Source organism: Anguilla anguilla, chromosome 2 (genome assembly GCF_013347855.1).
Source record: "Anguilla anguilla isolate fAngAng1 chromosome 2, fAngAng1.pri, whole genome shotgun sequence".
NCBI classification, from domain to species: domain Eukaryota; kingdom Metazoa; phylum Chordata; class Actinopteri; order Anguilliformes; family Anguillidae; genus Anguilla; species Anguilla anguilla.
In genome coordinates this window covers 15913147-15930993 of record NC_049202.1, presented here as the reverse complement: position 1 = coordinate 15930993, position 17847 = coordinate 15913147, and the positions used below count along the sequence as shown (strand labels likewise).

Sequence of the window (17847 nt, the reverse complement as noted above, 5' to 3'; positions counted from 1 at the left end):
TTCACTGTATATATTTTTTTCCTTCCAACAGTCTATTTAAAGTTGTGCCTTTTTTTCCTCCCCTTTTTTATTTTTAAAGATGCCATCCCTGTAGTAGTAACGCTACGCTTTGCTGCCGACCTCATAAAAACTCAGCTGCGACGCGACGGCTCTGGAACACCTTCGGCATAGCTTTTAATCATAGATGTCATAGTTTCTGCTTTTTAAACTTCTCGAGGAATGACTGCAGGGGGAAAAAAAAAAAGAAGAAGCAATTGGGGAAAGGCCGAAGTTTGTAGTAAGTCAACCGGGATGGATTTAAGGTGCATTAGCGGCGCGAGCTACGCTGTCCGCCTTCAGAGCAGCGTGCTACACACAGAGAAATGAGAAGGTGTTCTCAGACAAAGCCCGACCTTGGGGAAATGGCTCCGAGGGCCTACATTTTCAATAATGTAAGACAATAAAGCTTAGTCCTGTAACCTGCTGCAATATGCTACAAGTATGAGGAGCTCAGCAACTAATAAAGGAGGGAGGGGGTGGGAGTCTTCAAACATATTTGAAGATTAAGAGGTCCTTCAGAAGGATATTTCATAAAGACAGTAATGAGAACACCAGTTGTGACAGAGGTGCTGAGCCTCCATATTGACCAGCCCTGACAACTGCCATTTGATTCTCTGGATATTATTTTGTATTTTTTTTTTATTTCCTTGGGGTTTTTTTATGACAAGTGCACATCTGCTTATTTTGATGTTTTCATTTACCCTTTATATATCTCCGCTCATATTTTTTGTATGTTACATGTCCCAGTGGTCCATGTGCACTCTGACATTGTTTTATTTATTTATTTATTTTTAATGGTGGAAGTTACCATTGTTCTCTTGAGAAGGAGAACGGGGGCCATTTTGAACTTGCTGAGGGAGCACAGTGGGGCAAGGAACATGAAAGGAAGGTGCCAAGTCATTTATCCTGCTGTATTTTGGAATTGTTTCTTTTATTTTTTTTTTTTTTAATGTTTTCATGTGCATTTTAATATCATTTGCATTTGAGCTGATGTATAATGTTGTGAGATGACAACAACAGTCTCCAAGTGGAAATGCCACACCTAGAATGAACTCTGGACCTTTTTTTAGCCGTCTTGTGCGTGAACTAATGATGCAACGACACACAGCTGGCTAAAAAGTGAACAGACGAGCGGCTGGTTGTCCAATTACTCTTGATCCCCTAAAATGGGAGGGCCATGTATAAATGTGAGTACCCTGAAATTAAAGCTGGCAGTTTGCACTTTAACCTCATACTCATTGTGTCATGTCACATCCATTGTGCTGGTGTACAGAGCCAAAACAACAGAAATTGTCACTGTCCAACTATTAGACATATATAGACCGCACTATGTAGATATACTGTGTGTGTGTGTGTGTGTGTGTGTATATATATATATATATATATATGTGGAATTGATTTGGCATGTGATGTACATTAAGCTGATATATGAATATATTATTTTATTTATTGTTTTCAATATTTCAGGATTCTCCTCTCCTTTCCTTCCTAAACCTTGGTCTTTCTCTTTCATGAACTTCACTGAATTGCATATACTCTTACAGCATTTCCACCCACTTTGTTTATGAGTCTTTGATCCACAATATTCCAGTTAAAGTTACACCCATGTACCGCAAGGTGAAACTCATCATTGTTCCCAACGGGAACTTTATACCCGTGGAGTCTTTTTATATTTCCTCTGCAAAAGTAGTCCCCCTTCAGTAACAGAGCTCTCCGAAGGTACCGAACAAAAGATCATGCACAAAGACGTGACTTTATGCTCTCTTTAATGGTCCAATTTTGCTCTCCTCCTAAAATGTTTCCAGTTTTGAACTAAGTGACTTTTGTGAGAATTGAATAGTACCATTTTACATAATTTACAGTGTTACAGTGAATAATGAGGGATTCGTATCCAATCAGTGTTTCAACAGGTCCCTATAAAACATTACATTTTTACATTTAGCTGTGTGAGTTATTTTTCCTTCACAAGTTAAATTGAAGCAAATGGTACTACTGGAAGCAGATCTTTGTCAGTCTATTCTTGCTCTTCTTCATTACCAAATGATCTTTCTTGGAAAGTCATTGGCCTGGCCTTAGTAAACATGTCCTTAACTTTGGTGTGTTTGTGATAATCTTCACCAGACTGAAGGGGTGAGTTCATAGATCAACGCAATTAAGTCAACCAAGCTGTGTGAATTCATTATGTCAAAGTAAACAACTAATGTTGCTTAAACCCCAGCCATTGTTAAGAAATTACATTTCAGACGGTCAATGAACAAGCGGACATAAATCAATTTTAGCAGTGAGAATAAAATAGAATAGGCTTGTGTACAATACCCTTTGGAAAATAACAGCATAATGTCAGTTTTGATGTTGAATATTGTCCTTTTAGCATCATCACTTCCTCTTGAAATGAAAGCGCACAGGTTTTGTATGGAAGTCCAGTGATAGAGGACAGGTCTTGTGATAGATGATGGAACAGTACGGTAAATGTAAATGCTTTGAAAAATGGATTTAAAAAAAATATATATGTATATGTGTGTGTGTGTGTGTGTGTGTGTATTTATTCAAATGAGGTGTTAAAGTTATTGAAAAATGGTGGGAAACAAATTGATTTCATTTTTCATTTTATTTTTAAAGTGAATTTTTGCCCTTGGAAAATGATGTTAGACTGGTAATGAATTACAATTAATTTCAACATACTATTTTGCTTTTTATTGAACCTTCATGCATTCAAACATTAACATGCATTGTGTGAATTTGGTGGAAGGAGACATTTAATAAAGCTGATTTAAGTATTTGAACACTTCAGATTAAGACTGAATTTGAAAGTACATACAACTTATGAACCAGTACTTCAGTATTTCGAGGTCATTCATAAATTAACACAGGTATTTTATGTTAAATAAGTGGTCCATTATGTTTTACAGTGACCTGTTTGCTGACTGTGATATGGTGTGGAATTCTTAAGTGTTGCATTCTACTGTGTGCTGCTGTAGAGAGATGAAAAGTTGGTGATGTTGAATGCCAGTATGAACAGAGGAACAAGAAATACAGTTTTCAAACTTCATCTGAGCATGTTATATTAAATGGCAGGTGTCTTGTGTTCAGCTGATGTTTGAGTGCATTCACATACCCATGAAATTTACCAGTATGGTAACACCAATTAACATTGTAATGGTAAATAATGTCAGTCTTATGGTTTTTCCATTTAAAATGAAAAAGAAAAAAAAAAAAAACACAAAAAAAACTTTTTGAATATAACTTTATTATAAATTGAAATTAACAGAAAAATAATGTCTGGAACATAAAGGCAGAGGTGGTTGGTCTAATTCAATAGCTTTCAAATGTTTGCTATCATTTTCAGGAAAACCTCAGATTCAGATAGGTTGGAGAGTCTAGTATTGTAGGATGTACAGTCAGGTCCGTAAATATTTGGACATTGACAAAGTTGTTATTTTAGCTGCCTACCACAGCATATTGGAGTTGAAATTAAATAATTAATATGAGTTCAAAGTGCAGACCTTCAGCTTTAATTTGAAGGTATTTACATCCAAATTGGGTGAACGGTGTGGGAATTACAGCACTTGTTATAGGTGGTCACCCCCTTTTTAAGGGACCAAAGGTAATTGGACAATTGGCTGCACAGCTGTTCCATGGCCAGGTGTGTGTTATTCCCTCATTATTTCATTTACAAGTAAGTAGATAAAAGATCTAGAATTGATTTCAAGTGTGGATTTGCATTTGGAATCTGTTGTTGTTAACTCTCAATATGAAGTCCAAAGAGCTGTCACAGTTGGTGAAGCAAGCCATCATTAGGCTGAAAAAAAAAAACCCATCAGAGAGATACCAAAACATTGGGTGTGGCCAAATCAACTATTTGGTACATCTTTAAAAAGAAATAACACACTGGTGAGCTCAGGAACATCAAAAGGCCCGGAAGACCACAGAAAACAACTGTGGTGGATGACAGAAGAATACTTTCCCTGGTGAAGAAAAACATCTTCACAACAGTTAGCCAGATCAAGAACACCCTCCAGGAAGTAGGCGTATCTATGTCAAAGTCAACAATCAAGAGAAGACTTCACCGGAGTAAATACAGAGGGTTTACCACAAGATGTAAACCATTGGTAAGCCTCAAAAACAGGAAGACCAGATTAGAGTTTGCCAAAAAAAAAACATCTAAAAAAGCCTGTACTGTTCTGGAACAACATCCTATGGACAGATGAGACAAAGGTCAACTTGAATGATGGAAGAAAAGAGTATGGAGAATGGAAGGAACTGCTTATTATCCAAAGCATACCACCTCGTGTGAAGTATGGTGGAGGTAGTATTATGGCGTGGGCATGTATGGCTGCCACTGGAACTGGTTCCCTTGTATTTATTGATGATGTGACTTCTGAAAAAAGCAGCAGGATGAATTCTGAAGTGTATAGGGCTATATTATCTGCTCAGATTCAGCTAAATGCTTCAAAACTCATTGGATGGCACTTCACAGTGCAGGTGGACAATGACTTGAAGCATACTCCGAAAGCAACCCAAGACTTTTTTAAGGCAAAGAAATGGAATGTTTTGCAATGGCCAAGTCAGTCACTTGACCTGAATCCAATTGAGCCTGCATTTCACTTGCTGAAGGCAAAACTGAAGTCAAAACACCCTAAGAACAAGCAGGAACTGAAGACAGTAGAGGCCTGGTAGAGCATCACCAGGGAAGAGACCCAGTGTCTGGTGATGAGTATGGGTTCAAGACTTCAGGCAGTCATTGACTGCAAAGGATTTGCAACCAAGTATTAAAAATGACAATTTAATTTCTGATTCTTTTGTCCAATTACTTTTGAGCCCTTAAAATGGGGGGGGGGGGGGGGTATGCATAAAAATGGTTGTAATTCCTACATTGTACAGTATTTTTGACAAAACCCTTAAATTAAAGCTGAAAGTACACTTAAATCACATCTTGATTGTTTTATTTCAAATCCATTTTGGTGGCGTACAGAACCAAAATAATGAAAATTGTGTCACTGTCCAAATACTTATGGACATGACTGTAAATTCAAGGACTGCAGCCTCAGCTAGCATGACTGTTTCTCACCCCAGGGACCCCCAAACCACAGCAAGACCTTCTTGTCACTAAATGGGAAAAGGGGGTGGGGGCGGGTTGCAAGATGGATGCAGATGTCCTTAAAGTTATTTACTTAACCAAAAATCGCCTTTTTCAGCTTCACCATGTCTTGACAGTACCCTGGGCCTTCGGGTAGCTCAAAGGCGTCCCCGAAGACCCCCCGGCATCACTCGGAGTGCCATCGCGGCGTCGATCTGTCAGTCACCCCACCGCGGATGCTAATGGCGGAGGCACGGTGGAAGTGTCGCCGAGCGCATGAAAGCGGACGACCCCCGAAGATGCCTTCATGTCAGGCACGGTGAGGGAGATGCCCCGTTAATGCCTGCCTTTTACTTTGTCCCCAGGCCACCGTAAAGGAATAATGACTCGGTCATGAATTATAAATGCTTACGGGTGTCGACTTCAGTGTCGCTCGCTGTATCCGAACACCTTGGTTGTAAATACGGTTCGGGGTGCTTACGGAGGGGCCGGCCGGGGCTTTCTCGCTCAAGGGGTTAAATCGCGTTCCGTTTTGGAGATGGGAGAACCCCGTCGTCTCTCTGGGGGGTTAAAGGTGAAGGGAATTAAGACGCGTGCTGCTCTCCGCCGAGGAGCGCTTCATCCCGCACCCCTTAATATCACACAGATGGCCCTGTTTTCAGAGACACCGCGAATGAGCCGCACGTCGCTATGTTATGACAATCAATCGCACCGACTCTTCAGGCATTTACGTTCCCATCTTTGTTTTGTATTTATTTGTTTGCCTCAATCATCCTGAACCACTTAACACGCTAATGGCCCTTTGGTAATTAGTAAAGACGAAAAAAAAAACAACTAATATCCTTTAGAAGAGCGGACTGTTACCATCTGGTGGTGCGGACAATTAGACAAAAGTAACAAAATTATTTAATCGATGTATTGATTGGTCATTTTATTTGTTGATTGTGTACCAGCAAATTTGTTTACGATATAAAACATGATCTGTGAGATACCAAAGCAACAATGTATCACAAATATTATGCACATGAGTACGATATGCATCCTTGTTTTTAAAGTTTGATTTGTAGTACTTTATGAAGTAGGCTACAGGTGATGGGATATTTGTTGTGTTTTTGTTTTTTAAGGCCATACTTTCAATTTCTGTGAAATAATGCCTATTTCTTCAATGTCTAGCTCAAAAGAATGAAGGGAAAATGAAATTAAGATTAATACATTGTTGCAGTTTGGTGTTTTTAAAATGTATCTGTTAATTTGTTCAAATTAAAATGTTGTAGTTAACATAAAACACCTTCCAGTACTCTGCAGAGAGAATTTGGTGTCCTCTAAGCAGTCAATCACTTTGAATTAATGTGAGTTGGAGGGTACTTGTCCTTTGTCAAATCTGATATCGGTTCAACAGATTTTCTTGGAGAGAGAATAAAACATAATGGCTTGTGCACTGTAATAGTAGAAAAAAAACAGTGATCTGATTCACGAGCTGAGAAATGAATCTCATTCAGAGTCTGTCGACTTGAAGTTTTCATTGCCTTGATGGGAAACCTCTGTTGCAGTTATCTACTACAGTGTGCAGATTGGGTGATAGTGTGGATGATATTAATTTTATCCCAATGTCCAGGACTCATTTCAAATCACAGAATCAAAATGATCAATGCTTTATTTTTAAACTTGTCAGTAGTGTTTTTGACTACTAAACAGCCCCTTCTCATAGCACTGGGAGGAAGAACATGGAGAGAATCAGAATTCTGAATCAGTTCTTGTGTTCCTTGTAATCTTGTATTTGAAGGAGTCAAATTTAAATTCTAAGCATCAAACCCTAGGTTTATATCACTCAGACCTATAGACTTCAATTTATTTTAAAAAAGAGGTGGAAACATGATCACTCCCTACAGTTCTCAACCACCCTCCATCCAGCAGGTATCACCTCAAATCCTCTTTTAATCTCATTAAAAAAAAACAGTTCCCTTCAACAGCACCTAGCAAGCATATGAAAATTGTACGCTTCTCCTTCACTATTGCACAGCATGAAAAGACTGTTGTTTACACTCATAATTCTTCGGCACTTCACTTATATTAAGTATTATGTTTTATAGGTCGATTTTGACTTTCAGGGGATTCATTATGTGGCATTTTTGACTGCTGATTTGTCCATTCAGTTTTGATGAAGCAAGTAACGAAGCAAACATCCCACTGAAGTCTCTGCTGAGTATATCTGAAATGATACAAACTTGTGCCATTAATTAATTATCATACATTCCCTGTCAAAATATGCCAAAGATATTGGTGCCTTTATTGTTTTCTATAACGTCCTGATGCCCAGGCTTGTCCTCAATATAGTCTTTGGATACACTTTCCACCACTCATAAGGAAAAGCATTTTCGTGTAAATGCAATCAGTGGTCTCAAAAATATAATGGTCAGATTTATTAAAATCACAACAAAGGGGTGGCAGTGGGGGGGGGGGGGGGGGGGGGGGGGTGTTGACTTAGTTTATGAGTGACATGACTAATCTATGAATTGCCTGAGCGATGTATAGGCAGTCGATATGGCAGCGCACAACAATCACATGATGTTCACAGCATTTTCCTCCCTCCTCCACCTCCCACCGCTCCCCCCTTGGTGTTGCTGCGAAAAGTAGGGCAAGCCACCACCAGGGTGTTTCGTTTATGATAATCATGTTCTCAGCTTGTTTTCTGTGAGCTTTGAACGGCCATTCATTCTCCCCCACGCTAATCAACGGACTGATGTCTGCGCGCACGTTTGCGCACACGCCCGTGCTCGCACACGTGCACTCCTCATGTCCGTGCGCACGCACGCGCACACACAAAACCAATATCCAGCAAAGGCTGACTGTCTCAAGGCTCCAAATAACAGAAAAGCTGCTACACTCTGACGTGAAATTTCTGCCTGCTGTTTAATTTAACGTGTTTCCCCCTTTTTTTACCACTTTGTTGCCACAAAAGGTCCCCAGCCTCCCACCATTATGCAGAGGAAGAATAGTTCTGATTATTTTTAGCTTTTGCTTTGTTGTTTTCACAGCAATGTTCTTTTCATTCGTCGTGTTAATAAAAGGGTCTTCACACGTCTGAATTAGTTTCCACTGCTGAAACACTCCGCTCTGTGGGCTTTTACTCTCCTCTAACAATTTTAAATGGGACGTAGGCAGTAATATTTCTCTCCCTCTCTCTCTCTCGATCTCTCTCCCTTTAGCCCATATGTACTGCTAACCATTCATTTAAATTGTCTCTTGGTGTAAATGTATTGGGAGAGATGGAGATGAAGGTTGTGCCAAGTTACTCATATTGAATGCTGTTGTTTAATCTCCATAAAGCAAAGTAACCACTGGAGTATGCCTGCCTGCACCCACCCCCATACATTAATACATATCAATACATTAGTTTAGCTTCAAATAATTCTAAATCTGAAACTAGTAAATGCTGTGTTACGGAGGCGCTAGATAACTGGGAAAGATGTATGGTGGATGAACGTACTTACTGTGTAAAATGCACAGTACAATTTGTGTCCGTTGCTTCAGGTTTGTTTCTGTGGGGATATCTCTGACACCAGGCCACAAAGGTGTGCTTTTATTGAAACTGCGCTCGCCCACCGCGGTTCTTGACGCTCGTTCTCTCCATGCCGTCTGACTCGGACGGTCATTTACATTATTAGCTCTGTTCCTGTTCTCTCGTCCATTGCCTGCGAGGCTGGGGGCAGTTGTAGTGTGTGCAAGAGCTGTTGTGCTATACCGTCAACCATCACAATTAACAGCTTTGATTTCGAACATCCTGACCCTCCCGTGCTGGTAGCGGCTGACCGCAGAACCACCTGGTGAACTCTCCACCGTGCTCTCAGGTGATGCTGTAACGATCCGCCTCTCCCGGAGATGTATTGACAGGTGTTTGGCACACTTCTAGGATCCTTTCCTCTGAACACTTTGCAGACATCTTTGACTCCAACCCAGACGTACCCCTGACCAATCCCCACGTGACCCTCAAAACAACTGGAGATTTTTCTGGCAGCACCACCACTCCTTTCAAACCGGTGTCATCAATGAACTCTCTTCACTATCTGGTGAAGTTTGCTCTTACGAGACATCAAAAACACACTTTCCATTATTAAAGATAATCATAGGGCTGATACATAGCATGGCCATACTGTAAGATTATAGGGTGACTGTAAAAATACGTACATGCCATCATTGTTTTTTTGGCAAAAAAATGCATGCTAATTAGGTTTAAATTGCGCGTGTCCCCATTATAGGCTTTAACTCGAACACTTCTCGCTGATATTACCATGACCAAGGAACGTTAGCGTACACCGACCATTACAATATTTTGTCTTACCTTCTCAAAGAAAATTAAGCATACCACATCTGCTAGCTCCATGATATGTGAACTCTGACCTAAAGCCCCGATCTTGTATATATATCGGAGGCAGGGCATTTCACGAGCTATAGACCGTGCGTCACAATTCAAATTAATGTTAAATCAGTAATATTCTGGAATATTTTCATAAAATATTGTAGGCTCCAATATTGCCGTCGTTGAAAGCTTTCATCATTTTGCCAATTGTAGGCCTACCTTTTTTTTTTTTTAATGACCGTGACTTAACTCATGAGAAAGCATTAAAAACGACTTAAATGTGTAACAGGGAAATACTTTTGGTACGTGACTATAGAGGGTAGCCAAACACAATTGCGATCGTATACCTGTCATTAAAAATAGGATATTTTGAACAATAGTCCCATTCCCAATCAAAGAACTTTTTTTTTCCATTTGATGTCATGCCAAGGGCGCGGTTTCCAGTGGAGTATTTGTCATCTCTTCCCTATCTGGCTTACAAATAAAGCTACCAAGCCATGGCACGAAGTGCCCCTTTTCAGTCTCAGGCGATGCACAAATAGCTCGAAGAACAGAAACACATTGTGAAGAGACACCCTCTTGTCCTTTGTTAATTAAGACGCGTTTCCTGATTTTAGTTATATACATTGATCATAACGAAGTAATGGCTCTTCTTTCAAGTGCTGAAATACCACTTGTAGCTGCGGACCGTTCAGAGCTTGATGCGTTGTAAAGCGGCACATATTCACTGTTAATTTCACTGTTGAATGCTAATCAAATACAGAAATCATTTAAGTATCCTTCCAGAGTGTCAGTTTTCTCCAATCAAAAGAAACATTAAAACGCAGCTTCACTTTCTCTATAGTTCATGGAGTATCCACACTTTCACAATGACACTGTTTTGGGAAATTTACACACAGTTCTACCATTACAGCGTGGTAAACAAAACAACCAATTTAACATTTTCCGACGTAAGACCAATGTTGTGAAATTATCTGTCACGCATTTGGTTGGGAGAAAAAATAAAAAAAACAAGACAATGTGTTCAGTATGTAGTAGAATACTTGAATGTCAATTTATGGTCAAACCTTTCAGCAATAAATTTGCCTATGGCAGATCGATAAATAAATAAACTAATTAATAAACTAACAAATAAATCACATGGCGGTTTATTGGTTTACACGAGGTGTTAATTCAAATATTTTATGTCTATCCCTGCTTCTGTTGTGATTGTTGTGCTACTGATCATTTTAATTAAAATGAGGCTGAACATAAAAATGAATACATATTATGTATGTAGTATTGATGCCCTTATTGTTGTTATTGAAATGGTAATAACAATAATAACGCATTATATTGGGGCTGCAGTTTGTCCGGTCGTCGGTCTTTCTAATTCCTGTAGGTGGGGCACTGTCACCATAGAAAAGCTTTTTTCAAGCGAGGAAGTCCTCCGTTTGTCCTCCCCACAGCCCGAGATGGGTGAGAGCGTGCAGTACAAAGGGTCTGTGGAAAGGAAAGAGATTTTCTCTGATTGTCAAATGCATTTGAGCCGACCGTTTGCGCGTGATATAGCTGCGCTGTTTTTTTTTTTTTTTTGTTTTGTTTTTTGTTTTTTTTTTGGTGAAGACGCGGCAAGGCAAAACAGTTACGCAGGTGTTGCCGACCGCTAAAACAGAAAAGGTCGAATTGATTAATATTGAGTGTGGAAAACTGAACACTTTGAAATCTTTTTAGAATTACCCCTTGGCTAGGCAGGCGTTTACCATTTTCATCCCGATCTGCTAACATTAGGCTTCGTGCGCAGGTGCAGTGCTTCCGCAAGCCTTTAATTACACAGGCAAACTTTGTAAACAATGAACCCAGTATATTACTTGTGTGAAATGTTGAAATGAGGAGGGGTTGACCCAACCCTACTCTTTTCGGTCTCGATTTCCACTGGATATTTTACATGTTAATTGTCTAGAAGGGGTCTCGGTTTCTTTATTCATTTTTTTTCCTCCTTCTTTATATCGGTATCGCCCGGGGCTATGCTTTGGGCACCCAAACCGCACAGCATCTCTCTCTTCATTTTAGTACCAGAATGAAAATGCAAATTATACAGCGACCGGGGCCCTTGGCATAACTCACCAATTCATGTATTCTGCAGATCCCACATAGAAATAATTCAAGAAATAGCCCTGATGTTGTTATTTTTTCTGTTAAATGACATGAAATGTAGCATAACGCGGATATGGCCAACAGTTACTAGCCTGCAACCATTACAACAAACAACACATTTATTTTTTAAGACTAACATATAAATAAATGTTTGTATGAAAACATTTCAAATTAATCGGAAGTGAAATGTTTTTTTTTTTTCTTCTTCTTCTTTCTATCGTTAATATAGTTATATGATGAGATATCAGGTCTGCAGTGTCTGAGATTTGGAGATTTTGGGAAGCTATCGGTTATTATAGCTAAGCGCGCCGTAAGACATTCAGATGGTTTGCAGGTCAGATGAGTGTGACTTTCAAATGAAATTTTTGGTCACCTTTTAATGCCTATTATTCCGGTTTTTTAATGACTGGGAATGCATTGCTTTAATATAAATTTTAACTTGTTCCCAATGAATATTTAAACTTTTAATTGAAGATTGAATTGTATTAGGACATCTGGACTGACAGTATCAAAACTGACACCAGTGTCCCAGCGGCTACTAAAATTTCAGAGTTAATTAGAACGATGCATGTTTAATTAAAACTAATTACAATATCTAAAATTAAATGATCGATCCTTGTTCTAATATGAAGGTGCCCCGATTATTATTTTATTTTTCTATTTTGTATTAGTTTCTTCATATTTTATTTCTGAGATATTATTTTAATAGATGTTGCAGTTGGACATTTGATCATTTTGAAATATATGTCTGATATTCTACAGAATTTCCCCTGGCATGTCATTCCATGGAATGCATTATACTGAACCTAGACTACACTCAAAACTGTTGATGAGTATATGTGAAAACTTCTGTAGGCTAATGCTGGTTTATGTAGGCTATTTGTGTAGCCAACATAAAACGCGATGCTTGCTGCAAGATATGTTCCACGTTTTTTATTTTTTAAATTAGTGTATTATTTCATTTATTATTATTTATTTATAACCGTAATCATTTTGACTTTACAGACGAATTACGAATTCCATGGTGAAAACAAAAAACATCTTATTTGCCTTATACATTGGATAATGCATTAGAGCTAGCCTACTTGTCATGTATTCGCTATACATATATGCATAAGGAATTAATCGGAGCATACAATTCACTAAAAATCAAAAAGCGATAAAACGGAGCTGTTCTTAGTTGGCGTGCTCTTATAAAAATAAACATTAGCCATGTAAGGTCAATATACCGAAATTGAAGTGGTCGGAAATGTTCCTGCGTTTTGCTGCGATCCAAGATTATTTTCTCACTACTCGCCCGAGGGAGGCGCTGTTTGTCAACTTTAAAGCAAGAACTAATATCTCGAGGTATGTGTTGCACGAGATCCGTGTTAGCCGTTCGGTCGTTATAAAATCAATGTACCTACCTTTTTACATTTAGGTTCCTCCTTCTTGGCCATTTCAAAGGTAATCTAGTTAATTCGACGGATATGCTGCAGAGGACGCATGATGAAACAGCATTATTAGCAATATTATTACTTGGCAGGTCTATTTTATTCAATACATGGTTAACCATATATCATATTTGCGCATATCTATGTTTGTTGCCATACAAACGTTAGCCTAGCATTTTTACTTAAATGAAAGCAAAAGCTTAATTTGTTTTAAATCAGACTACAAGACCTATATAAAAAGGATAATGCTAGCTTAGCAAACTGTTGTTGACACAATCTCAAGTAGCCTCAATTATCTCATGAGATGTGTGTTAGGGCTGTCTGTTGTCTAGTCTATATGAGTCATGAATTATTATTATTATTATTATGATTATTATTATTATTATTATTATTATTATTATTATTATCCGACCACTTAATAATAATAATAATAATAATAATATAAGCTTGATCGTGGAATATGTTTAACATTTAGTTTCATAGAAATTGAAGATAGGCCTACTATTGTACCATGCTCCCTCCAATCACAAGTCAATGAAACAAACATCTTTCGGTAGCATAAATCAAGACTTGAGGGCCGGCGCAAGTGTCAGCTTAAAATATTTTCTAATCGTTTTCAATGCAACGTCTTAATAATCATTAGCAATACAACTTGTGATTAAATAAGTTTAAGATGTAGGCATAGCTGATATTGCGACCAGCGGCTTGGAAATAGTTGACTTCAGAGAACATTTGTGGTGTTCTCGGAGGGTAAACTTGCCACAACCACACACACACACACACACGCACACACATAGTTGCGCGCTGTATAAAATAAGGGAATGAGAAAAGTCAAAGGTAAAGAAGTTAGCATCAATGTGTAAGAAATATGGTTTATATCCTATGTAAATGATTGGTTCTGTTGGGAAATTTCATTTATTTTTTTTATTTTTTTTGCACTTTTCAGTGACGTTTAAAACATGCAGATCATGCTTCAGTATCCTTCGGAATTTGTCTAAATGCATTTTCTGTTCAGTATATTCAGATGTTTAAATTGGTCGTATTCGGCGTTGTGGAGTAGTCTACTGTTGTCAGAATTGACTGCGATATCTACATCCTGGTGGCCACTCAGCCACAAATTTCAGTGAATCTTTCTTGCCTAATCAACAAATTATAATAAAAATGTGATGCGATATTCGTCAAGTCCGTCTGCATTTAATCTATGTATCATTGGAGTTTAGGCTAAATGTTTTCGCGTGATATTTTTAAGTACTGTGTATTAGGCTACTTCCACTATAAAAAACATAGTGGTACTGTATTTTTCATTATAATTTTTTAATGTGTCTGTTTCTCGTGCGCTTGGCACTTATTATAGCCTAAAAGTGGCGTGGTAGCCTATGTGTGATATGATATGAGAGTTATATGATCTGTTTGTTTGTAATCTGATGTGCTGTCATCAGCACCCTTTCCTTGAATAAATGTTGTTTCTTACGCTGTTGTTTCCTTCTTTCCCCGTCATTACATCATTATAACACTACCAAGCTGGATCTAGCTAAGTGATCGGAGTTGAAAATAGGAAATCAGTGTATCTTTAAGCTCTCTCGCTGCTCTGGTATGATGTTCGGAGGACAGCTGGGCAATGACCATCTGACTGACTTTGCCTTGACATCTGGGAAACCCACTGGTGTGTGGCACGCGAATCGGTTGATGTCGCTATTTAAATGCAAATTTGTGGGGGATCATTGAAGCCTCACCCCGTAAATTCACACAAAAGGAACACTTCACACACAATAAGGAGGAGGCTCGTTTCTTCGGGAGGTCTTGGCATCACCAGGCAAATCTTATTCAAACCCACACACCTTCAGCATGACTAACTTTTCCTTTGTCCAACATTCACTATTAGCTCACTTTTCAAAATGAGATCTAACACTGCCGACATAACAACTAAATCAACATTTGCTTCCTTTATTTATATAAGTGTAGGCAATGGATAACATTCAGCCTGCATTATTATTATTATTATTATTATTATTATTATTATTATTATTATTATTAATCAATCAGCCTGTGGCTTAGAGGTGCAGAGGTAAGAGCCTAATTTCGATGATGATTAGTCCTGGTCCGAAAGAATACAATTATCTGTGATAGAAGACTTATATGTTTCAATGACACAAGACAACCAAACATCCTTAGCCTGTCATGCATTTTCATAAATATTGTAGTTATCAGGAATGTTGTTATCGCTATTATTAAAAAAAAAAAAATTCTAATGCGTTTTCATAGTGTTTTGTCCAAGAGTGTGCAGGAAAGCAATTATGATAACATAGGCTGACCGCGAATATTTTGTCCTTGCGATACATGTTTGCCCCTTTTTTTTTTTTTTTTTTTTTGCATTCCTAATTTATGAACAAAATAGATATAGCGAATTATGTTTGCGTAAAGGTAATGATCCGTTGTCATTTCTATCATTTTGTGGCATGTTGATAAATTTAGCTTCCATGCTAGCAGTTTGGTGGAGTCAAAGTTAAAGTTGGTTGAATTAAAGAGCGCATTTTCCACGCTTTGGATCCAGGACCAGATGATCCTAGAAAATGAGCTGAAATAGATTCAGGCTCAGCGCCTGTTGTGAAGAGCAGCTGATTCCCCTATTTCTGGCCAGATGGCTTCTGAACACAGATTTGCATTCATTTTCGCCTAATATCTTCCAAAATAGTGGGGCAGCTGCATTTGTTGTCAAATAAGGTTTAAAACCCCTTTTTAGGACAGGATCGTTACCTACGTGATGTGTTTGTCGAAGTTTTCTTTTCCCTCTCCAGTCAACAGTATCAGCTTTAAAAGGATTTGTCTTAAAACCCCTAATTTGGTAATCAGATTGAAATCGCTTTGGCGTGTAATCTGTATTAAAGATACAGTAAATGACTTAAAGCAATGTGCGATTTCTACGACATTAAACAAAAAAGGAAAGGATGAGATGCACGCGTAATTAAGAAACCATTGTTATTTCAAATGCAGACTATAAGGTAATGCATATATTTCTATAAGAAATTATATCTTATAGACATATATGCATCTTGCGTTTTATTTTGTACATTTTTCATCGTTTTACAAAAATCTAAACAATGCAGCTCAATTTTAACGATGCAAGTCTTGACAGCAGGTTAAATGTCCGACAACATTTTTGTTTACACAGTGCCTACACTCAATATGATTTACTTCAGGAAAATATTATTCTATAAGAATATTAGCTAACACTTTTGAGACACTTGGATGTGACGTACACTTCAAAAGACTAATCTTATTACTCTCAAATCGTCATAAAATATAATTTTATTATACTTACGTATTTAATTAGACGACCAGGCATTGTAATGGATTTTGAGACGAGGCAAGAGCAACAGCTTTGATAATTCACTTATCTTTGGCAATAGTCATTAACCCCCAACACCAGCAAAATAGATTGCTCTCTAAAACACATCTCTCTTCCTTTCTACGTTCCCCCACCCACCCCCTTTAGTGCAGAGGGCTGAGGGTCCCCTGATAGCACAAATCGGACATCGATTTTCACCGATTAATTAAAATATTAACATACATACTCTGCCAATTGACAAAAACGGAAGCCTTAACTTACAAGAGTAAAAAAGACCCATCACTCAATGCTATGGTTGTCTTCAGGTCTTTCTGTTTTATTATTATCAAAGACATCCCGGCTCTTCTCCACAGGAAAAGAGGAAGGACACATTGTGCATCCCCTGAGTCCTCTTCCTGGGTAACATGAAATGCGCCCAAATTAAAATAAATTAAACGCTTACATTTAGCATGTAAAAGACAACGGGTATAAGTTATACTGCTGATATATGGCGTGAAGTATCAAAATGAGAAATCAGTTCTAAAAGAGTGAATATATTTATTTTGCATGACCTCTGCTTACAGTCTGAACTCGGAATGCATAATTGCTGTCTGGCTTTATATTTATTTGGATGACCATATGCGTTATTATACTAATTTGTTTTACACGAGGAATATTAGTGTATTTTAAAGATGCTATTCCAAATAATGTTTGCAGTTCCTATATATCTATTTATTTATTTGTAATCAAATATTATGTGTTAAATGCTCAATACGTTTGTTGTTTATATGTAGGCTACGTTTTTGTCCCTCCCAATTTAATGACATTTGTTCAAATGAAAATAATTTATTTCTAATGCACAGGTCACATTTTTAAGAATCTACTTTTTGTTTTACATTTTATTGTGTTATAGAGTAATACCGTATATAACATATACACTTACATTTGAATTATTTTTACTACAAGTTTATGAAGCTGTGCGTTTGTCTTCTCCATATGATGTAGCTACTGTCAGTCATGTTTTCTTTGCGATATGCCAAATATCTTCTCTTGGCGCTAAAATGCAACACATTTACATATCGACTATTTAGAACAGTGCACACCAGAGTTAGTCAAGTATTTACAATATGATTTTAGCTCTAGTCCAAATAACTTTGTTCTTCCTTTGACTACGGACTACTGGTTGGCCTCCTTAAGTTTTTTTTTTTTTTTTTTTTGAGAATTACATCTTCAGTGAATGTTCATTTGAGGGGAACATTTTCACTATATTGTAGGAGAACGTGGTGCTGGTGTTCTCAGGTTGCGGCTATAATAGTCTAATCGCAGAGCCTAGGAGCGCGAGCAGACAGAAATTGTCAGTCTCCCATATTTGGTCAAAGCCACGCCCATTGAGCGTCATATTCTGACAGCGCGGATCCCGTGGGTTTAGAGTTTTGGCTCCCGGGAAAGGTTCCATTCCTAGGGGATAGAGGGCTGAGTT

At 38.0% G+C, this 17847-nt stretch overlaps 1 long non-coding RNA gene across 1 annotated transcript; it reads right to left on the bottom strand.

Moving 5' to 3' along the window:
* Positions 1-7598: 7598 nt before the first annotated feature.
* LOC118221739 lies at positions 7599-17659 on the bottom strand. Its single transcript, XR_004764168.1, has 3 exons — positions 16362-17659; positions 13016-13081; positions 7599-10955 (listed from the first exon to the last, which is right to left on the bottom strand). It is a non-coding gene; the product is annotated as an uncharacterized LOC118221739 (long non-coding RNA).
* Between the last annotated feature and the right edge of the window lie 188 nt (positions 17660-17847).